This window comes from Prunus avium, chromosome 3 (genome assembly GCF_965620075.1).
Source record: "Prunus avium chromosome 3, drPruAviu1.hap1.1, whole genome shotgun sequence".
Taxonomy (NCBI): domain Eukaryota; kingdom Viridiplantae; phylum Streptophyta; class Magnoliopsida; order Rosales; family Rosaceae; genus Prunus; species Prunus avium.
In genome coordinates, this window is record NC_142286.1 from 26,606,238 (window position 1) to 26,630,254 (window position 24,017).

Consider the following 24,017-nt stretch of genomic DNA (forward strand, 5'->3'; position numbering starts at 1 on the left):
AAAATGATCAGTTTTCTCCACACTGTCAAAATCAGGAGGAGGAAATTGAACCGTCTTATGAGATTTTGCCCGCTTCAGCTCCAGTACCACACCAATCACCTGCTGAGGAAGTCATTTAGTGTGCCGGCTGACACACCCATTCGGCTGCCAAAATCCAGCGACCGGTCACCTGAGGAAAACGATCAGTTTTCTCCACCACTACTACATTTAACCATTTGCGCGACGGAGAATAATTCGTCGCGCAAAGAACAATCGAGTCGCACTAGGGTCAGCGCGACAGAGACTATCACCGTCGCGCAAAGTTCGTAAAGAATAACTTTGCGCGACAAATAATTGTTTTAGTCGCGCAGAATGCGACAAAGAACAATATTAGTCGCGCAAACAGAGTGACGGTTAATATTCGTCGCACAAACATTCGTCTCAACAATACGCGCGACAACAACTAAATCGTCGAGCAACATAAAGGGCGACGATCAAAACTCGTCGCAATTTTCGCGTCGCCAAAATATGCACGACGAGGGGCTGTACTCTCACCAACTTTCGTGCGGCGAAAGGCTTTCGTCTCTCTAAAATTTGTGCGACAAAAAAATATTAGTCGCATTGTCTTTTCCGAGACGAAAATTGTTTGTCGCGTAAAAATAAATATAGAGTTTTCAAATTTAATTTAAATTTATACTTTTGTATTAGCGCGACGAAAATTGTCGTCGCGCAAAATTAAATATATTTTATTTAATTTTAATTTTACCCTTTTTTTTGTAATAAAATATATTTAATTTTACGTTTTTTTTTATAATAAAATCTATTTGATTTAATTTTAATTGTACGTTTTTTTTTTGCAATAAATTTTATTTAGTTTTAATTTTTCATTTTTTTTTGTAATAGAATAAAATTGCAATAAAAAACCATAATGAAGAGGAAAGATAATATAAATTTATATAGTACAAGACAAAATGTTTAAAATGTAATTAAGAAAGTTAAAAACTAATTAAAAAATGTAGCAACATCTATGTTGTCGTCTTGCAAATGCGGCTCGGAAGTCTGGACATGGTCGACAGGGGCAGAAGTGTGGTGGCCATGCTCTGGTTGAGGGGGCTCGGAGGTCGACGAGGAACCAAAATGTGACGGGAGTGGAATGCCGGACCGAGAGAGGGACTCTATAAGCTGTGACATCTGGGTATTATACGAGGCCATTTGGGTAGCCATTTGGGTCTTAAGCTCGGCCACCTCAGCTTTCAAAGCAATCACTTGACTGTCTGATTGGGACGATGGAGGGGCTCTAGGTTCCCGCCGTCTGGCATTCCCCATCCCTCGACAATATGTCCCTGGCCTCCTCCTGAGAGTCTGATCTAAGGTCTCCATCAGTATCTGAAACCCCGTGTCCGGTGGAGGATCCACAACATCGAGCGGAGTATCGGGAGGAAGCTGGGAGGCGGACTCTTGAAGAACCAACTGGCTCTTCTCCATCATGGTCGTCTATTTAACATAACATAAAATATTAATTAAAATACTCATATAATAACCATGAACTTGAATGCGTAAAACAATAATTAAAATTAAAGAATACTTACATGAAGGGACTCCGCCAACTCATTCCCGGGTCGAACATAAATGTCGCCAAAGACGTCGATCTCCGGGAATTTGGACCCCCCCTTGATTGAACAAGAGAAGAAAATTGTTAGTACCAAAAAAACAAATTCATATTAATGACATATTAAAATTTTTATAAAAAAAAATGATTTAATTATTACCCGCCGCCGCGCCTCCATCCTATATGAGAAGGGCCTGGAACCGGAATGATGGAGAAAAGTCTTCTTGTCCCTATTGCCCTTATTTGCTTTCGCCTTCTTCTGTTATACCAAAAATAAACGTATTAGTTGAAAATTAAATGAAATTAAAAAAAAGTAAATAAACATTAGTAAGAAACATATAATAAATTTCAACTTAATATAAAAAAATTACCACATAATCAGAGTCTTGAAAATGACCGCAGAGCCACGCCCAACTATCCTCCCGCCCCTCAAGCTCCTTCGGGCAACCCTCCTGAAGAGCGACCTGCGGATCATCATATGCCATAAAATGGTGGTGTAGATCGCTCTTCCACTGCTTGTACCTCTCACCAAAGAGACTGTTGACATACGCCAACGACTCATCGGGGAGGTTCTCTAAATTGTAGTTCGCATGCAATACATTAATTATATTCATTAAGTATTAGAAATATATAAAATTTGAAAGCAAAACAATTAAAAGGCATACATACCGACAGCTGTCCGCGCACCACCGTTCGCATCTCGTCAGGCATGACCTTCCAAGACTTCCATTTCATCGGACAATGGGTCCGAACGACGTGACCAATGTCGTGGGCCAATGAGCTATGTTGGTCCGCCGTTGGTGCAGCTCGATGTCGCTCGTCGTATCCGATGTTGACACGACTGTTGGTCACCCGGGTGGCCTTCGCCGTCTTCAACTGGCGACAAGGTCCCCGGGTGTTCCTCTTGGCTGCAAACACATATAACATTAACATTAAATATATAATCCTACCAAAATATTGGTCTGAAACAGCTGGAGTTGAAGGAAATCTTTACCTAGTTGTGAATCCGATGCACCAGCATAAGAGGGCGAAGTGGTGTCGGTCATATTGGGGGGGCGATGACGCCGCCTGGCCCAAACAGGTTGCGCCATTGATGACTCAGATGACACCGCCACATGGGAGACGTGAGGAGAAACCGGCATAACGTCCACCTGTGGTGGAGCACTGGCAGCCGACGTCGAAGCTGGGGGAGGCAAAGGCTGTGCAGTCGTCATCGCCTTACAAGTTCTGATAAGGTCCGACATCTGCACGAAACAAGCATTTAAAGTACCTCCTTGGCCAAAAATTTATAATTTATAACACAAAAAATTTATAATAAAAAAAACCCCAACAACTAATCAAGAACAAATTCAATATTAAACATATTCATTCACCAAATACCAACAAATCAAATTGCAAAAACTCATGAAGTCCCCAAATGCTGCAGTATCAAGTAGCAATAAACAAAAAAATCAATCCTTGATATACTAGAATAATTTCTACCTAAATAAAAAAAAATCATTCCATTATGTGAAGCAAACCCAAGAACCTCAATTCCAAACAAATTCAGATTTACAAAATTAAATGGATAAATGCAATATGAACAATAAAACAAACCCAAGAACCACAATTCCAAAAAATTTCAGATTTACAGAATTAGAAACCTACGGGATTTTGACATATACAATCGCTGTTTTGCTATCAAATAATACAATTTCAACACAATATGGTCACCCTAACCAATACAATCAAATATGAAATCAAAAGCCAATACAAAAAGGAAATTGAAACATAAAATCCTAACCAACCATCAGACTAAGCAATTTCAACACTTACAAAATACATTCAGAAATCGAAACAGCAAAACAAAATCACAAATGCATTAACAAAATTTAAAGAAAAAGGAAACATAAATTATACCACAGACAGCGGATGCGAGAGGCAGCGTGAGAGGAAGATGGAGATGGCGACAGAGACACGCAGAGGGAGGAAACCGTGGGATTTCACCGATGGTGGGTTCGGGTTGGACAGAGAGGGAGAGAATTTGAGGTCAGTGAGGGGGAAAGGGAGAGAGGGTTTGTGGTTTGGTTAGGGGGTGTCGACGGTGGGGCGGAGTTTGGGTTGGAGAGAGAGGGAGAGAATTTGAGGTCAGTGAGGGAAAGGGAGAGAGGGTTTGTGAAGTTAGGGGGAGTCGACGGTGGGGGGGGGGGAGTTTGGGTCGGAGAGAGAGGGAGTGAATTTGAGGTCAGTGAGGGGGAAAGGGGGTAGGGTTTGTGATGGCGCAGGCACGGCTGGATGGGGTGGTCTTGGGGCTGGCTGTTGCCGGCGGTGGTGGTCTGGACGTTTGGGAGGGCACGGCTGGAGGAAGATTGAGAGTTTTCGCGGAGGAAGACAGAGAGAAACAGAGAGTCGCGTTCTTAAGAAAAAATATTAAGGACCTTGCGCGACGAGGCCGAATGACGTCGCGCAAATTCAATATTTCAACCTTGCGCGACGTAAAAGGAAAATGATGTCGCGCGAAATCGATAATTCAACCTTGCGCGACGTACATAAATAAGACGTCGCGCAAATAATTTTTAATACCCGGGAAACGAACCGCCAAAATTTCGGCACTTTGCGCGACTAAAAACTGCATGCGTCGCGCAAACCCTGAACCCTAAAACCTAAACCCTAAACCCTGAACCCTGAACCCTGAACCCTAAACCCAAAGTGCTGAAAATTATAACATTGCGGACGAATTTATTCGTCTGTCAATAGTTTTCGCGACGTACAATATTATTTCGTCGCGCAAAGTGCTGTTGCGCGACAAAAGAGTGCGTCTCGCAAACGTTTTCATTTATAACCGTTGAATATTTTGTCCCATTTCTAGATCTTTGAATATTTGTTATTTGCGATTTTTGGGGTATACGATCTCATAGTATATACAAACACGTTTGACGGTTGGATCGTTGAAACGAGTTTCGTATAATGTGTATGCCATCACAACAATATATTCTCTAACAATTAAGAGTTTATATATATTTTCGTTATATATGGCTTAAGATTTTGTGGTATCTACTAGTGTAAATAATTTCAATTGAAGATCAAATTCAGTCATTGTATTTATATAGGGTCAATGAGTGTAGTTGTAAAAAATTATAAAAATCGGAATTAAAATAACCGTTAAATTGTGATTTTTCATTTATAACCGTTGAAAATTTTTGTTCGTTACATGATCTCTGAATGTTTGTTTTTTGCGATTTTTGGGGTATACGATCTTGCAGTATATACAAACATGTTTGATGGTTGGATCGTTGAAACTAGTTTTGTAGAGTTGAAGGAACACTTTTTAGTTTCAAAATATATTTCGCGCATTTGTCTTCATAGGGAAGTTGATAACCCTAAAATATATTCGTATGGAAGTTGATAACCCTACAAAAAGATTCTCCTCTACCACTCCCATAATAAAAAGGGTATGAATGATGATCTTAACTAAAATCAATGAAAAACATATGATTTAGATGGCAAAATTAAAATTAAGGCATAGGAATAATTGTTTTGCATATTCTACCTTGCGCGACGAACAGTGTTCGTCCCGCAAACTGTGCAGCTGCGACGTTATAAAATTTCTCGTCGCGCAAGGGTCACTTTGAATCTTCATAATTATGGGGGTATTTTCTACTTTGCGCGACGAAAATCTGCGTCCTGCAAACTATCCTTGTGCGACGAAACAATATTATTCGTCGCGCAAATAGCGGCGACCGGTCGGGGAGAAGTGACGACCGGTCGTTTTTGCACAGATTGTTCTGCGACCGGTCGGGTTAATGGCGACGACCGGTCGTTTTTTTAAAGATTCTACGTGCAAGAGTCACTTTTATTTCTCAAAATTTTTGTTATTGCGCGACGAAGTTGTTTGTCCCGCAAAGTTACCTAGCGCGACGCTATTCTATTATTCGTCGCGCAAATAGGTCCCGGTTTTTTTTTTTTTTTTTACAGATTCTCCTGATTATGCAATTTTTTTTCTTTGCTATGATCTTGTAATGCAGAACCTGAGGCCATATAAATAAACAAGCAAGTGGATGTGGTAGCTAAAGTGGCTCTTTCCTTCTAAGTAGTCTTTTTTCGTGACGTGAAACACAATCGAAATAACTCATTAAAAGTATAACAAAATATATGTAAATATGTGTCAAACTATAATTTGTTTTAATGGAGGAATCACTCTCACTCTTACAAAGAAAAACTTAGCCATTATAATCAAGCTTATTTTAAAAACTACCAAATTGTCAACATCAATTCCAAGGATATAACAAGTACTTATTTTCAACATCAAGCTTATTTTGATGCCTAATTTTCAACATCAACACCAAATCTAATTCGTACTACCAAATTTTCAACATCAAGCTTATTTTGATGCCTAATCCATGGATATAAGAAGTACATATATTCAAACAAGCATACTTGCCAAAATCTTTACACTAACATTATTAAATTACAAATAATTTCACATTACTATGTTTTACATGGCAAGTCGCAAATAAATTACATTATTCATCATCTGAACTATAATAATCTTCGTTATCGTCGCTATGATCACTTTGGGTCTCCCAATCCTCCTCCTCCTCCTCCTCCTCCATAAGTACATCGTCATCGTTGTTCGGGCCCATGGTTGGATCGTATCGCGGAAGAAAACCGAGGTCAATTGTAATTGACTGAATCGGTATTTCTCTTGAAGACACTCCTTCAAGCTAAAAGGGTTCTTGTACGACAGTTGTATCTAGAAGTGTTTGTGCATCATGTTCCGTGGAAGATTCGAAACGTTGTTCAGCGACGTCGATGTCGTTGTCAAATGGGTCTAGTTCTGGTATAGCATACACATTCCTCTGATCCATCTGCTGAACAACTTTCCACCCGCTCCCAGCTTTAGGGTCATCTAGATAGACAATCTGTTTTGCCATGTTTGCCAAAATGTAAGGGTCGTCATCATACCAAGTTCTGTTGATGTTCACAGATAGTAACCCATGATCAATTTTAACACTTCCCTGCCTATTTGGGTTCGTATCAAACCATCGACACTTAAACATGATCTCTTGGTATCGGTCTATGTAAAGCAATTGCACGACAGTTGTGAGTTTGCCATAGAAATTAATGTCTGTACTTTCGCCTCCACCTGGAACAAGGACACCGCTGTTTTGCGTACACAACTTGTCATCTCGTGCAGTCCCCAAAAACCTGACGCCGTTAACATGACAACCTGAGAACAATTCAACCCGAATTGGGCCGAATGCCAAGTTATATAACTTTTCACTGTAAGTGGGGGAATTCTCTGATTGCAACTTATTCACCTAATATTAATTAAAACATTCACATATTAATTTGAGAAAATTAAATACTACAATATATATGTAAATTACAAAACACTTATAACTTACATATTCCAAAAACCATTTTGGAAACAATTCACGGTGTTTCTTGGAATACAAATGTGATGGATGTTCTCGCTTCATCATCTCTTCATGCTCATCTAAGTATGCTATTATCTCATCACAATTGTTCAATACGAACCAATGAGCTACCTCCATGTCATTTCTGGAAAATGACTCTCCTCGTACAGGATCTCCAAAGGGTCGTGCGCTTGGCCAAAAATAGAAAGTTGCTCATTTCTGACACCTCCGTCATTATTGCGCTGATGTCGATTGAAAGCCGTGTCCACATCCTTTAAATACATTCCACAGAAAGTAAGCGCCTCATATTGAACCCAAGCCTCTACAATTGATCCTTCGGGCTTCGCTCTGTTGCGTACGCTTTTTTTCAGCTCTCCAAGAAGCCTGCCAAATTAAAACGAAAAGATGCAAATTAGCAAGTAGCAAGCATGGGATAAAGATGCATACATAAATGATGAGGATTATATACCTTTCTATTGAATACATCCAGCGATAGTTGACTGGACCAGCAAGCAATGCCTCTTCTGGCAAGTGAACCATCACGTGAATCATACTCATAAAGAAAGTCGGAGGGAATATCATCTCAAACTTGCATAAGACTTGGACAATGTTATGGCGCAATTGATCAATGTCTGTCTTTCGCAACGTTTTTGCCGTTAGTTGGGAAAAAAATCTGGACAACAATATGATTGGCTTGATTACATCTTCCGGCAATAGGTGTCGAATCCCCACAGGAAGTAGGCGTTGCATAAACACATGGCAGTCATGGCTCTTGAGTCCAGTAAATTTACCCCCGTCAACATTCACGCAACGTGCGATATTAGAAGTATACCCGTCAGGAAACTTTACAGACGATACAAACTGCAGAAACACTTTTTTGTCATTCGGTTTCATGGAAAAAAATGCAAGATCCCTTATAGCTTTATCACTGCCCCTTTTCAGCCATAAACCCCTTCGTATGCCCATTCTTTCCAAATCAAAACGAGCTTTTATCGTGTCCTTTGTCTTCTCCTTGATATCTAGAATCGTTCCTATCAATGTGTCAAACACATTTTTCTCAACATGCATAACGTCGAGATTGTGCCTCAATTTTAGTTTCGACCAATACGGGGGCTCAAAAAACATAGACTTGTGCGTCCAGTTCATATGTGTAGCAGGTCTGGTCCTACTAACTGTTTTCCTGAACGGAGCAAAATTCAAACGGTTCAGCTGTTCCAAGATCTGATCACCGGACGATTCTCTAGGTCTTGCGCGACGCTCTTTGTTCCCGTCGAACTCTTTATCCTTTTCCTGCCACTCGTGGTCCCATGGCAACCATCTTCGATGCCCAAGGTAACACACTTTTCCAGCGTGCCAACCAGAAGTCACATCTTCCTTGCATACAGGGCATGCCATATAACCCTTTGTGCTCCACCCCGACACCATTGCATATGCGGGAAAATCATTCACAGTCTACATCACTGCCGCCCGCAAAGTGAACATCTTCCTAGTGGATTTATCGTACGTGTGCACACCGTTTGTCCACAAATCCTTCAGCTCATCAACCAACGGCCTTAAGTACACATCGATTGACCTACCAGGATCCTCAGTTATCAAAACAGTCATCATCATGTACTCTTTTTTCATGCACTTCCAAGGCGGCAAATTATATGGGAATACGAAAATCGGCCAAGTGCTGTGGTGTTGGTTTAGAGCTCCGTACGGATTGAATCCGTCTGTGGCAAGTCCCAATCTAACATTTTGAGGATCAGCAGCAAACTCGAGGAACGTTCGATCGAACTCTTTCCATGCCTCCCCATCTGCAGGATGCCGTATCACATCGTCGTCTACCCGTTTTTCCTTATGCCATCTCATGTCTGTGGCAGTATGCGTCGACATATACAGTCGCTGCAATCTTGGTTTCAGGGGCAAATTACGCATGACTTTTTGTGGAACCTTAGTCATTCTATTCTGAGACGTCTGTTTGAACCTTGACTCATTGCATATAGGACATGTATCCAACGTTTCATACTCTTTGTAGAATAACATGCAATTGTTTTTGCAAGCGTGGATTTTTTCATAACCCAATCCAAGACCACTCAACATCTTCTGCGCCTGTCTGTGGTCTTTCGGCAAACAATTGTTCGTTGGAAGCATTTTCTTGAAAACCCCCAAAAAGTAATCGAAACACAGGTTCGACATACGATATTTTATTTTTCCGTGCATTAGCTCCACAATCGCCGTCAGAACGGAAAAGCTCTCGCACCCCGGGTATAACTCTTGGTTGGCATTTCTTAACAGGTTTTCATACTGTTCGAACTCTGCACTGTCCATTTGTGTAGGCACGTCATCTTCACCTTCCTGATTGCTGCTGGTCGATGCAAATGAAAATGCATCATTTATAATATCCCTGACTTGTTCATTAGGATCCACAATGGGTTCAACGTTGTCTACTCTTGTGGCCCTTGAAGACGAAGCAATGTCTAACTGTTCCCCGTGATAGTTCCAAGTGATGTATGTCTCAATCATTCCATTCCTCACTAAATGAAATCAAACATTTTCAATTGTGTCCCACAACGTGTTGTTACAGCTCCTACAAGGACACCAGATTCTAGTTGCACCCGGGTTGTGTGTCCATGCAAAGTCAATAAAATCCTCGATTCCATCCAAGTATTCGTCTGCGCACCTATTCGGGTTATGTATCCACCTCCTGCTCATCGTTCATGGAATCACAATCACAATACAACAATTATGTTGTATTTGTACAAAATCTTTCCTTATGCCTCCGGTAAGGGCCCTATCCCATTCGGAAATGCATAGTCACGTCACGTAATTTACAGTTACATGAGATTAGATTTCGACGTGGATGAATTTCGGCAGCATCTCGGTACAGTTCTTGAGGTGTACCGTAGATATAAAATACCTACGTACCACCCGAAGAACGTACCGAGATGACACCGAAATCTCCACAATCGAAACATAATCCTGTAGCTATAAACTACGTGACACCACTATGCATTTCCAAACTGTCCAAAATATGGGACAAGTCAAGAATTAATTGGACCGTAGTCGTGGTTTACCCATCCATGCACGGTCCAACTAACCTCGAACGGGAACTAAGCTTTAGAAAAAAAAAATGTACGAAGTTAATTTCAATTAACCTCATACATCAACGTACATACATAATTTAACAACATATTATAAATATAATTTCATAAATCAATATAAACATAATGTAATAAATTTTTTATTTTAAATTATAAAACGACGAAAATACCTTATCAATCGCTCTCCACCAATCGCTAATCACATATAATATCCCTATAGACAACCAAATTAATAGTGTTAGTATAAATTTACATTAACACTTTTACACTAACAACAAAAAATACATACCCAACGAACTTAGCAGTGGTAGAGGTATTTCAACTCATACAGGAAACGAAATTGAATACCTTTTTTGGCCCAAAACGTTCGAGAGAGAGGAAGAGAGAGGGAGAGGCAAGCTGCAATTTCTTTTTGCAGTTTGCCTCTGCCATGGCTGAACCCGATAATGTAGTAGACGAACTTTTTTGCGCGACGAACCATATTCGTTGCGCAAAAATAACTATTGTCGCGCAAAAATGTCAACATTTGCGCGACGAATACATATTCGTCGCATTAAGCCTCAATGTCGTGGCGCAAAGTTTGTGATTTTTGCGTGACGAATCCATTTCTCGTCGCATTAAACTTTTTCGTCGCGCATACTTTTTTATCGTCATGCAAACACCACTCTGCCGACAACGATTATATGCGACGATTAACTCTTGTTGTCGCGCAAACTGTAGTTGCGCAAATGCCAAACTCGTCGCGCAAATGTCATCTTTAGCGCGTTTTTCTTACGCAACGACGTCCTTTGTCGTCGCAAGAGACTCAGTGCACCAAATTTTGCCTATTCGTCGCGCAAAAGATTCGCGCCATATACTCATTAGCTGCTTTATTTTCCCTCCACTTTTTTGCGCGAAAATTATTTTAGTCATCGCGCAAGAATTTGGGGCCAGAATATAAGTTCGCGGTTTTTCCCCCTAGTTTTATGCGACGGTCGTCTTCGCTGTCGCGCTAAGTTGTGTTGCGCGACGAAGTTTGTTCGTCGCTCTCTTTTACGCTACGCATATTCTTGTGCGTCGCGCGATGCTGTTATGTGCGACGATTTTTACTTCATCGCGCAAACTATTGTCGCGCAAATAGTAAAACGTAGTAGTGCACGCTGTTAAAATCAGGAGGAGGAAATTGAACCGTCATATGAGATTTTGCCCGCTTCAACTCCAGTACCACACCATTCACCTGCTGAGGAAGTCATTTAGTGTGCCGGCTGATACACCCATTTAGATGAATCACAAGTTGTGTGAAGACATGGACCAAGAACCAACCAATAAGGAACAGTATCAAACGCCTTGTTGGAAGGTTGATATACCTGGCACACACAAGACCAGATAGTGCATATGTTGTGAGTGTGGTTAGTCAGTTTATGCATTCACCCAGTGTTTCTCATATGAATGATGTTGATCGAATCTTAAGATACTTAAAGTAAGCCCTTGGAAAGGTTTTAATGTTCTCAAAACTTGAAGATCTTGAAGTTTTTCGGATATACATATGTTGATTGGGCTGGGTCCATTACATATAGACGCTCTACTTCTGATTACTTTACATTCGTTGAAGGTAACCTAGTCACTTGGCAGAGTAAAAAATAAAATTTAGTTTCTCGATCTATTGCAGAAGCAGAGTATAGATTAATGACTCGAAGCGTTTGTGAATTATTGTGAATCAGAAGACTCTTGACAGAATTGGGTTTCAAGCCAGAAAAGCCAATGGAGTTACATTGTGATAACAAGTCAGACATTGATATTACCCATAATCCAGTTCAACATGATCGAACCAAACATGTTGAGGTGGATAGACATTTTATCGAAGAAAAAATTGAGAAGAAGATCATCCACCTACCATTCATAAAATTAGAAGATCAACAGGGAGATATCTTAACCAAAGCTGTTTGTGGCAGAGTATTTCATGACTCACTTATCAAGTTGGGCATTTGTGACGTATATGCACCAACTTGAGGAGGAGTGTTGAAGTGAGTCTCCTAATTAATCAAGGAGATTTATTTCCTTGGTTAATTAAGGGACTTACTTTCCTATTTTATAGATTTATTTCCTTGATTAATTAAGGGATTTACTTTCCTATTTTATATATTTATTTCTTTGATTAATTAAGGGATTTACTTTCCTATTTTATATAGTTATCAAATCATTGTATAATTAGGAGATACTTTCCTAATCCTTTACTATATCTAATTCCTTGTAAACCACTCATGCAAACTCTTATATATACCTCATTATAGAGAAGAATAAAAAGAACCTAACATATTCAAACCCAAATATCATATTTTAGCATATAAATATAATTTGCTTTGTTGCTTCATCTGATCTGATGCGTGTACTATGTGGAATAAAATGCAATCTATAATCACAAGAATACTAAACAAATTCAGAGTGCAAGAACTAGCATCACAAAGCAAAAGCATTACAAGGTCAAGGATAATGAAGAAAACTCAAAATTCCTTATTCCAAACCAAAGCAACTTCAGTAGCTCATTGCTCTAGAGAGACATACCCCATCTAAATAAATGGAACGAAATACCAAATATCTTGACAATTGGTTTTTCAACACCAACGCATAATTACATAAGCTTAAGTAAGATTGGTTTCCTTGGCGATGCTTTTATTTATTTATAATATTATCAATCTAAAGAGTTTCCTGGAATTCTTGATGAGAAAGGAATTCATGCAAACTGGTCCCATGTAGTTGGGATTAGGGCTGTATTGAGTTTGAGTTATTTGAAATGGTGGTTACTAAAATTGAAGCTTGAATTATACTTCTAAGACTCCAATATTATTTGCAGTGTTATAAGTGTTCATCTGACAAGTTCGAAGTCTTTGGTCGGAGTAACTGGAGTTGCATCAGAGATCCAAAAGGAGAATAAGGTTCTTTACTTCTCTTTTTGTGCTTGTGCGCAAGTACATGTGTGAAGTTCATTAACTGGACTAATTCATATCAGAAATTAAAGCTAGCTGAGTAAATAGGATGACCTATTGTTTACTTGCTATTCTATGAAACAAAATATAAATGTGTATCATTTAAATTTATTTCAACCTGAATTCTTTGACTATTTTCGGCGCAGGGGCGGGACGTTTATGTTCTGGTTAGTCTCTTAACTGGAAGTTTTCTTGGCCAGTGTTTCGTTTACTAAATGAGTTGTTCTTCCTTTTACTCTACTTTTTATTCTTTTTGTGATACCAGAATTGATGGCAGAAAATGATGCAGTTGCTGCATCAGCGCAAAAGTACAAACCAATACAATCTGCAATTCCGGGAACTACCTTAGGTCCAATTCAAATTAATGCTTTCCTAAGAGGAGGGGTATGCTACAGTATCATTATTATCAAGAACTTTTCAAATCTAGCATAGTAACCTTCTATTTCATGCAGAAATTATATGACACACCTGGAGCTCATCTCCACCATAGGCTAGCAGCAGTGGTTCATTCAGAAGATCTACCTGCCCTTGCTCCTCAAAGTCGGCTAAGGGGTCAATCTTTTCTTGTATGTTTAGTCAGCTTAGGGGGTCATTCTTACCCTGTATTTGTATCCTTTTAGTAGTTTATCTGTTGGTATCTTCTAGTTAGTGACTTTTGGTTATTCTTAACCAGAATTCTCAGGTGTCCTCTGGAGATGGAATAGCAGGGAATGACAATTCCAATGGTTTGAATGGCTATTTAATATTCTGGGGAGGTCTTGTCAGAGTAGATGTTTTGAAGGTTTTGATCTCATTGTGGTTTCACATATATTGACTTTACCACTGGTAAATTACCAGGCTCATTATGGATGGTCTTTCCTGACTGATCAAATTTCGATAACTTCAGGTTCTCCCTGAAACACGATTGACATTTTACAGCCCAAAGAGTCTTCAGATTCATATGGTACCTTCTGATAAGGCAGATGAGTTTTACCAGGTAAACCATGGTCTCACTTGAGATTAATCATATTTTGTAATCTTTTTATAAGTAAAGCAGCCATATTGGCCGTGCATGCATATTACTCTTACATATATGTGTTTCCCTCTTTTCGGCCGGGTAGGCCGACGGAAGGAGTTTTTGGTCCTTCTTCTCTTGAGATGCGTAGGCGTGCCACCACCAAGCCACTTGATGGCTTGGATGGAAAGATTGTGTGAGTGTGTTTGCACTTCTGACTTCTTAATCAAACGATTGATCGACCAAGCAAGGAACCTCCTCTTGGCCTAGGTTCTTTTTCTTCCTTGAGGTCAAGGATGATTGAGCTTTGTATGACTATTTTTAGGATTTTTGTGATAAGTGTAATGAATGTAAAGGCAATGAAAGAAATGACAGAAATGTAAGTGCGATAAACGAAATGACAGAAATGTAAATGCGATAAAATAGATTAAAGCGATAAAGACTTGAATTAAATTCGAATGTAAAGACAATTGAAATTAAATTGCAAGAAAGTAAGCTTACACTAGGAAAACGAAGAGCTTGGATAATATGAAAAGCTTGAAAGATAAAATCCTAGACTATGAATTGAAAAGTACAGGATAAAGAGATAGATTTTGTGTGTTGAGTCGGAGATCCTTCTTTCTTCATCTGATGTCCTATTTATAGAGCTCCTCAGCTCATGGGTTTGGCCATACAACTAACTTTGTCTTGAAAATCCTTCCGATGTTAATGCCTTCCGGAGCTCGAGGCGTGAACTACCCGATGTCTTGGAAATCCTCCCAATATTAATGCTTTTCGAAGCTCTAGGCACGAACTACCCGATGTCTTGGAAATCCTCCCGATGTTAATGCTTTTCTGTCTTTGAACTCCGCCACTTGTAGGGAAACATCTGCTGAACACATCTGCTAGAAAACATCTGCTGAAAACATCTGCTAGAAAACATATGCTGAAAACATCTGCTAGAAAACATCTGCTGACAACATCTGCTAGAACTTCTGAACTTAGTTTCGTAGGCTGAGCTTTGGACTTGATTTGACACTTGGTGAGAAGTTGTGAACTTAGAGCTTCTGACTTAGTTAAGACTCCCACCAACATTAAGTGACGTGTGAACTCCAAGTATTTGGATGTCGGCCGCGTGGGTTCCCCACTCAACCAGACATCTTAGCTTTTTGTTTGATATCGCATGAAGCCATCTTGGTATGTTGGTCTGGCGTTGGTAGCATTTGGCATTAGGCTTTGATTAATTTTATTAAAAAAAAAAAAAAAACAAGACAAAGAACCTTTCAGCCAACACTTTGGCCAACTTTCTCTAGCCAACTCTTTGGCCAACTTTGCAGCCGCTATTTTGCATCCAGCACATTGCAACCCACATTTTGCATCCAGCACGCTGCAACCCACATGCTGCAACCCACATTTTGCATCCCACATTTTGCATCCCACATGCTGCAACCCACATTTTGCATCCCACATTTTGCATCCAGCATCCCAAGCTTTCCCACGTGACTTGCTGCTTCCTTTGTCCAAATGTGAGTCAACAAAACACCACTTTTGATTGCAACTTGCATTCATATATATAAATAACAAGACAATTGGATTCCAACCCAAACACTTGCAACCCAATTTGCAAAGAGACCAAATACTCCAGCCGACCAAGTTTGGGAATGCCAAAGTAAACCCACGTGGGTCCTCTCATGTCCAAGCCATTTCTTCAGCCAAGTTCAAAACCTCCCTTCTTGGTTTACATGCTGGCTACATTTCTTTTCCTCCTTCTTCTTCAAGACTCAAAACCGAGGGCACTGTTCAGAAATCCAGAAGTCATATTTCGGAAGCTCCAATCAGAAAACTTCCTTCATGAAAGTTGTTCGTCTACTCGAGAACTAAAGTCTGTGAAATTTGTGGATTTTTCTGAATTTTTCTGATGCCTCAAAACGAGTTTGCAGCTTCTGTGCTCATCCATGGCTGCTGGGTTTCTGCAGACTCGGTTTCTGCATTGGGTTTTAATATGTGATTCTCGGATGGTTTTGATTCCTTCACGAAACTTGCTCGAAATTGTGTTGGCTATAACATATCCAAAATTGAAGATCATCCAACCGTTGTAGTTCCCCCTGCCTTCATTTTTCTGAAGTATGGACTTGGAGACCACTTGACTTAGCTTGGATTTGGAGACCACATCCAAACAATATGATACATTCAATATGAATGCCGTGGGATTTTTTTGACATGTTGCAGAAAGAATTTGGAGTTCTGTTAACACCTCCAACTGGAAAACTAAGAGCAGATGAATGGAGAGGACTTAAAATGAATGCATAGCTTCGCTGTTTCTCTAACCTCCATGGATTTCTCAAGCACCTCACAGGTTTGATGGCCATCCATGAACATCAATGTCCAAAGAGTTCCATTAAACCCATCCATTCGCTCCACCGAATCAAAAAAGAAAACCCAATAAGCAAAATACCAAAAAACCCACCAAGAAGCACTTCGAATCCAGTAAAAAGCAAGAAGAGGTAGACCCAAAGATTTACATAAGAGAAAAAAATTGGAAACTTATACAAGATTCTCAAATATTCAACATGGGATTCTGCTCAAGACCAATTCCAAAGGCTGCCCATTAAATTGCAGAGAAATTCAATTTTGTATGTTTTTTTTCCTCTTCTTCATCGCACATCGTCGGCGTCTTCTCTGGCGCTGCCCGCTCCTATAATGATCGTGACTCCACCGTCGGCAGGTCCACGACTGTCCTGAAGAGGCCGGAGCAGGAGTTCCACGGGAAGGGGTCGAAATCGGAGTTGAAGATGATGGAAGCCAACGATCTTCTCTGCAACTCTTAGGTTTTTTTAAGCTTTTTTTTCTTTTCAAAATGTTATTTTATTATATATATATATATATATATATATTTTTTTTTTTTTGGATTGATTAGTGGGTGGGTCCAACAATAGACAGGTCATCAGTTAACGTCTGACCAAACGGTCAACTTAACGGAAGGTTTAAATTGATCAAATTTGAAAACCATAGGGTGTTAATTGATAAAATTGAAACTCGAGCGCCCATATTGAGAATGACCCTAAACTTTCCGGGAGTCTTTTGATGTTAATCATTTATTTTTCAAGTTTATTCTTTTATTTTTCTTTATGAGGCATAAAATATTAATAAAATATTTGAAATTCAATTTAAAAAATAAGAAATAGGATTACGGTATTCAAAAACTAAAAATAAAAAACCCTAAACCCATCCCTACTTCTTCTAGCCTCCACCAAATAACCCCAACCCAACCACAATTTCAAAACTACCATTAAAGCCCCCTTCTTACTTTCTCATAAGAAGAACCATAGTGTGAGCGGCAATACTTCGATTTTCTCCAAGGTTCTCCAGCTTCTCATGAGTTTTAGCTTTGAGATTCACAACAGAGGGGGTAAGAGAGGAGTTGGGTAGAGTTTGGGGGATGGTGGTGATGAGAGAGAGTTAATGGGAGTGTGAAGAAGTTAATGACATTCTTTTAATTGTTAAAAAAGTGACACGGGGAGAAGGTCAAAAGAGAAAGTTAGAGAGAAGGTTGTTAGCTGTTGAAGATTAACGCGATGTGTGGAGGGAAGGGCGAAAATCGAGGCGAGGTGGTTACGGCTCGGTACGCAGCCAAGGAAATCAACGGTGGGGGGAGGGTTGTTGGCTAGAGAGAGAGAGAGAAAAGGAAAGGGAGAGTAGTGGCAGTGGATGGCTGGGTTGGATTGGCAAGGAAAGGGGAGAGAGAATGGTGTGGTGGCTGCTGTAAGCGAGGGTAGGGAGCGAGGGCTGCTGGGTCAAAAGAAAAAAATTTATTCTATTAGTATTAATGTCTAGTCTTATTTTTCTATTTGTTAAAAAAATGGATTAATTGAAGGATACACTTAATAAGGGTAAATTGGGAAACAAAAGTTAATTTTTCTAATGCATTAATTATATTATTTTAAGTGTAAGTAAAGAGCCACATGTCAAGAGAATAAGGGTGAAGAGAATAAGGGAGAAGGTTGAAAGTAGAAGGTTAGAGAGAAGGTTGTTAGCATTCACTTCAGAGGAAAGGAAAGGAAGATAAGCAGAAGCTCCTCGTCTAGGGTTTTCAATCTCTCTCTCTCTCACTGTCCGTACACCTTCCTTTGAAATTGGAAAGCCTCAGCAATGTACATCAAGGAGACATGCTTGGAGGGTTTCAAGTCGTACGCGACGAGGACGGTGGTACCCGGGTTCGACACGTTTTTCAACGCCATAATGGGTCTCAACGGGTCGGGCAAATCCAACATCCTCGACTCCATCTGCTTCGTCTTGGGCATCACCAATTTGCAACAAGTCCCGGCTGCTACTCTCCAAGAGCTCGTCTACAAGCAAGTCCAGGCAGGCATTACAAAGGCCACCGTCTCCATTGTCTTCGACAATTCCGACCGCTCCCGCAGTCCCCTCGGCTACGAGGCCCATCCCGAATTCACAGTCACCCGTCAGGTATGTCATTTGCCGGATTTGGGTAATTGGGTCTCGTTTTGGTGTTCAATTTTGGGTTTTCTTGCGTATAATTTTCCTTCCTTAACTGTCACTAGTGTTGAATTTAGTGATTTTAATGGTCTCTGTATTTGTCGAATTGTATCCAAAAATTTTATTCTTTGGGTTCAAAATGGAGTTAATTGCTAAGTGTGTGATAAGAAACTGTTGGTTTGCTCTGCAGATTGTGGTCGGTGGAAGGAACAAGTACTTGATCAACGGGAAACTTGCGCAGCCTAGCCAGGTCTAGAACCTTTTTTGATTCGGTGCAGCTCAATGTTAACAACCTGCATTTTCTTATAATGCAAGGGCGCATTACCAATGTTTTGAATATGAAACCCCCCCAGGTTCTGTCCATGCTTGAAGAGGCTTCTGGGACAAGAATGTATGAGACCAAGAAAGAGGCGGCTTTGAAGACAATTGAGAAGAAACAAAGCAAAGTCGATGAGATCAATAAGCTTCTTGACCAGGAGATACTGCCTGCCTTGGACAAGTTGAGGAGAGAAAGGACACAATACATGCAATGGGCTAATAGAAATGCTGACTTGGATCGGCTTAAAAGGTTTTGCATTGCATATGAATATGTTCAAGCAGAGAGGATTAGAGACAGTGCAGTGTGTGAGGTGAAGCAGGTGAAGGCTAGAATTCTGAGGTTGACGATGATACGAGAAAGATGCTGGCAGAAATACAAGAAATGGAATCACAAGCGTCTAAGTTAACAGCTGAAAAGGAGGCTAGAATGGGTGGATAAGTAAAAACTTTGTCCGGCAGAGTAGATGCGCTTTCTCAAAATCTTGTGAGGGAAGTGTCTGTACTGAATAACAAAGAGGACACTCTGGGGACTGAAAAGGTAACTGGTTCACTGCATTCTTCTTATTCTATCGAGCTCTTTCAAGTTTGCTATATAATTATTCATATATTCCTTGGCTTAAAAATTGAATAATTATATCATTTGCATCTTGATGTTGGCATTCTCAGCAATATTGAAGACACGAAGCAGTCTGCAAAAGAGATGGACTTCGCTATAAAAAAATGCTGATGAAGATGCAGCTGATTTGAAAAAGAGAGCAGGGGAACTTTCTCAAAGTCTGAATGAGTATGAAAAGGAGTACCAGGTAAGATTTGTATTCTATGTTGGTTTTCTACTTTATATTGTCAATGTTAATGAATACAGTTGTCTGCAAACCAAAGTATTTGTCACTATGATTTGGGTTATTAATTCAAGAAATCTATGTTTAGGGCATACTAGCTGGAAAGAGTAGTGGAAATTATGAGAAATGCCTTGAAGATCTATTGGATGATGCCAAAATAGCTGTTGGCAGTGCTGAAACAGAGTTGAAACAGCTGAAAACAAAAGTAAGCCACTGTCAAAGGGAGTTGAAGGAGAAAAATAATCAGCTGATGTCAAAGCATGAAGAAGCTGTTGCCGTAGAGAGGGAGCTTACTGCTAGAAAAGAAGATCTGGCAAATGTTGAAATGGCACTGGAGTCTCTTCCATATAAGGAGGGCCAGATGGAAGCATTACAAAAGGTTAACATGCTTTCTGTTTGATCATTCTCTCTGCACCTAAATAGTTTGTCATCTCAATTTGGCTCTTATTTCTGTAAATGTATATTTCTTCAGGATCATGCATCTGAGTTGGAGCAGGTGCAGAAGTTGAATGATGAAATGCAAAATCTTTCTGGTCAATTAGCAAATGTTGAGTTCACATATCGGGATCCTGAGAAGAATTTTGATAGGTCCAAGGTCAAGGGTGTAGTTGCAAGACTTATCAAAGTGAAAGATAGCTCCACGATGACCGCCTTAGAGGTCAGGAGTGAATTGATTACAGATAATTTCATTTCATGAATTAGGTTATGTACATCCCACCCTCTTTTCCGTGTGGTGTAGTGCATTTGCTGAAAACCTTGATTACAATTTCCGGTTGGCAAGGAGAATGCAGAACTGGCACTTTCTTTGGTTGGTTATGATGAGGAGTTGAGAGCATGCATAGAGCAGGCCCATATAAAACTTAAACCTGATTTTAATTTTTAATGCACATATTAGGGAGTGTAAGATCAAGAAGGTGATTTTATTTGGTTGGTTACCCTTGATCTGTCCAAATACCATTTTAGCTTTCTTTTTCTTACTCTAGGTTTGCCTTTCCTAGAATGATGAGTCTAAGATCAGGAAGGTGATTGAAGAGCTGGATAAGAAAAATAAGGAAACACTGAAAGTTACTTTGGGTAAAAGTTAATAAGTAAGTCTTCTTTTATGTCATCACCTGCTTTGAAATTTAATTGATTTTATAATCAGCTACTTAGTTCTCTATTTTGGAAACAGTCCTTGTCAGAACTGAATGGGGGGGTCAACGATCACTGCATGCACTCTCTCTCATCTTGGCATTGCTTCTCTTCAAACCAGCTCCACTTTATATACTGGATGAGGTCCACTTAACTTTTACTTTATGATGTGCTTACTTTCTGATAAACCCAGCTAGTCCATATTACTAAATTCCTTTTATGTTATTTTTTGTTGGGAGTAATGTAGTAGGCTGCTTATAGTACTTGCAATATAGTTTCTTTGGGCATATGTTGCTCTCTATTTGTTTAGATGAAATTTTTGTCGGCATGACATTCTCTTCCTTTGCAGGTTGATGCGGCTCTCGATCTGAGCCACACACAGAATATTGGAAGAGTGATCAAAACTCATTTCCCACACTCCCAGGTCTGGTCTCATTTGCATTGCAGGCAGTGTTTTTTCATGACAAACTTTCATTGAAGCCTCTAAAGAATTTTGAACCATTAAAGGGTCCAAACTTCGGCTGTAATCATTGTATGGGAAACATAGTTCTTACATGGGGCTTAAATAAGAATGGTGCTTTACGCATGGGGTTAAGTAAGAATGAAAGATGTCTTATAAATTATAATCAAGTTTTGCAGTTTATTGTGGTTTCACTGAAAAAAGGCATGGTCAACAATGCCAATGTCCTTTTCCGGACCAAATTTGTGGATGGAGTTTCAACTGTTCAAAGGACTGTTGGAACCAAGGAGAAAAAGTGATTTTGGTTATTTTTGGAAAATCATACGAACTCGGTACCTCTCCAGCCTCCTTACTACCATATAGTCTTTCTGTTGTATTCTTTTTCATGTTCATATTCACTTTTGTAGCTCTTGTAATAGATACAAAAAAGAAAAAAGTTTCGTTTTGGCAGTCTTGTTCAATCCAAAAGTTAACTTGCTAACTTTTCTGTTTTGTTTCAGGTGTTTACAACATGGACCTTTCTGGTGAAGCTTATTTATGTGAAAATTGTGTTGGGGAAAACATCTTGTTTTTCTGCTTTTGTAATGCTAATTATGTAAAAACAATTCCCAGCTTTCATGTATGTAAAAAGCGTAAATGTAAACTACTTCCCCCAAGTCTCATAATTGTTGCATACTTTTTAGATTTGTAAAATACTAATTTGTGATTATATTCATTTGCTCGTAAAAAAAAAACAAACAAAATGAGTTGCGGCTTTTATAAGATCACAGAGAATCCGATTCACATGACAGGACTTTTAGGATCCTGACGCGTCTTTGTTGTGGCGGTGCTCGAAAAAAATAGGGAAATAGCCTAAAATGCCATTGTTTTTTGGGAAATTGGCGGCTTTGCCCCCGGCGCAGCTAATTTATTCAATATTATTCCCGTTTTGAAATCTAATCACAAATATCCCCTATAAAAACTTCCTATTGACAACTTATTGCCCATCCCTCACTTAGGTTTTTTTTGTTCTTAGTCGTTGCTCTTCTTCTTCCTCTTCTATCTAGTCTCTTCCTCATCCTCTTCTTCCTTCTGCCAAACCTCACAGGAATCCACCTCCACCATAGAATCTCGCTTAACTCAATCTCCTCTTAGTTATATCTTCAAACTAGGAGCTAATTTGAACCTCAAGGTTGAACCCCAAATTTGGAATCGAACCCTAGCCAAGGCGTGACTCATCACCTCCGTTGTCGGCCTCCATAACAGAGCCACAATCGTAACTCTCCACCTCCGTCGTCGACTTCCACCACAAAGCCACGACACCTTCATCTTCGATCTTTACTGTGGTGAGTTCTAATATTGGTTTTGCTTTTTTTTTTTTTGGGTTTCTGTTATTGATTGAGATTATTGGGTGATTACTTTTACTATTTTGAATGAGACAATAATGGGTTTTTGTTGTGGTTTGTTTGCTGTTTCTGTGATTGAATGAAATTTACCAACTATTTCTTGTGGTTGTCAAGCTCTTGGACTTGGATACATTGTTTTGTACTTAAGATTTGTCTCTGAAATCATGCATACACTGTTTTGTGATTGAAACTTGGACATGCAGACCTCCTTGAAAGTGGTGTATTCACTCTTTTGTGATTGTGATTTGTCTGTGAAATCGCTTAGGTGATATATCAAATTAGGACTTCTGGCTTTTCTGAGCAACCTGTAAGAATACATATAAAACTCATAGATGCTCTCTGAAATAACAGTAATGTGGGTTTTAACTGTAAGAAACCAACATCATAATTTGAAACCAGTAGCACCACCAACAAATGTAAGATTCTCATCATTTACGTCTTTTGAAAGTGATTGGAGAGTTTGTAAGTTTTATGAGAATGCCAATATTTTAACATACGTTTGATAGTGTAAAGTTGGCATATGTTGGATCTTTGTTTTCTCTATTTTTTCGTAATTCAATCCTAGATCTGTTTTTGGTGCAGTCTATACAATCCTCAAGGCTGGTATCATGCCAAGGTTGTGTTGGTGCGGTGAAAAGGGTTCTTGGAAAACTTGAAGGTTTGTTGACAGCTCTTTGCATTTATCTAGTTCCATTGTCTTGCTCTTCTTCTTCTCTGAGACTGTGCTTCTTTAATTGTTTGAACAATGCCAAATGCACTATTGATGATTTCCTGATTTCCTGATTTGTATTTTTATTCGCCTGCGAGGACACACATTCACTTCACCCATGTTTATAATTACTTTTATATTGCAATTGAGTAGTATGAAATTGTGTGCATGAATGTGAACTTTAATTTTGCAATGGTACTGTCTTGTAAAAGCTTGCCATATGAAGAATTGGGTCATTTAGAAAAGCCAACAATCTATATGAATTTTGATAATGGTTTCAATTGTGATTGAATATTATGTTTTTGTTTCCATTATGATTGAATGATTTACTTCTAATTTGCATTTTTAATCCATTTTATACAGATGGAAGATTGTCTTGTTTCAAGTGGCGGCGTTCTTTTGGGGAGGAAATTGCTAACTTTCAACTTAAATTCGGGTCTAAGAGGACATGTCTTGGAATTTTAATGATAGATATAAATTATGTTAAAATTCCCGACCAAGAGGAGATGTAAATTTTTTGCTTTTTGCCACTTTCTTATGTATATCTTAAGATGTAATGAGATAACATTGCTTCCATAGTAGGGAAATTGGGAAATTATGGGTATAAGAATGTGATTTCATCAAGGACGTCACATCCTTTTTTGAGAAAACACGTTATATACATTCAGT

At 39.4% G+C, this 24,017-nt stretch overlaps 1 pseudogene across 1 annotated transcript; it reads left to right on the top strand.

Moving 5' to 3' along the window:
• The first annotated feature begins 15,609 nt into the window (after positions 1–15,609).
• LOC110763215 (structural maintenance of chromosomes protein 2-1-like) lies at positions 15,610–21,936 on the top strand (annotated as a pseudogene). The gene is made up of 7 exons (XR_015834490.1): positions 15,610–18,476; positions 18,697–19,367; positions 19,473–19,627; positions 19,752–20,042; positions 20,136–20,751; positions 20,835–20,938; positions 21,144–21,936. The product of XR_015834490.1 is annotated as a structural maintenance of chromosomes protein 2-1-like (transcript).
• Positions 21,937–24,017: the final 2,081 nt, after the last annotated feature.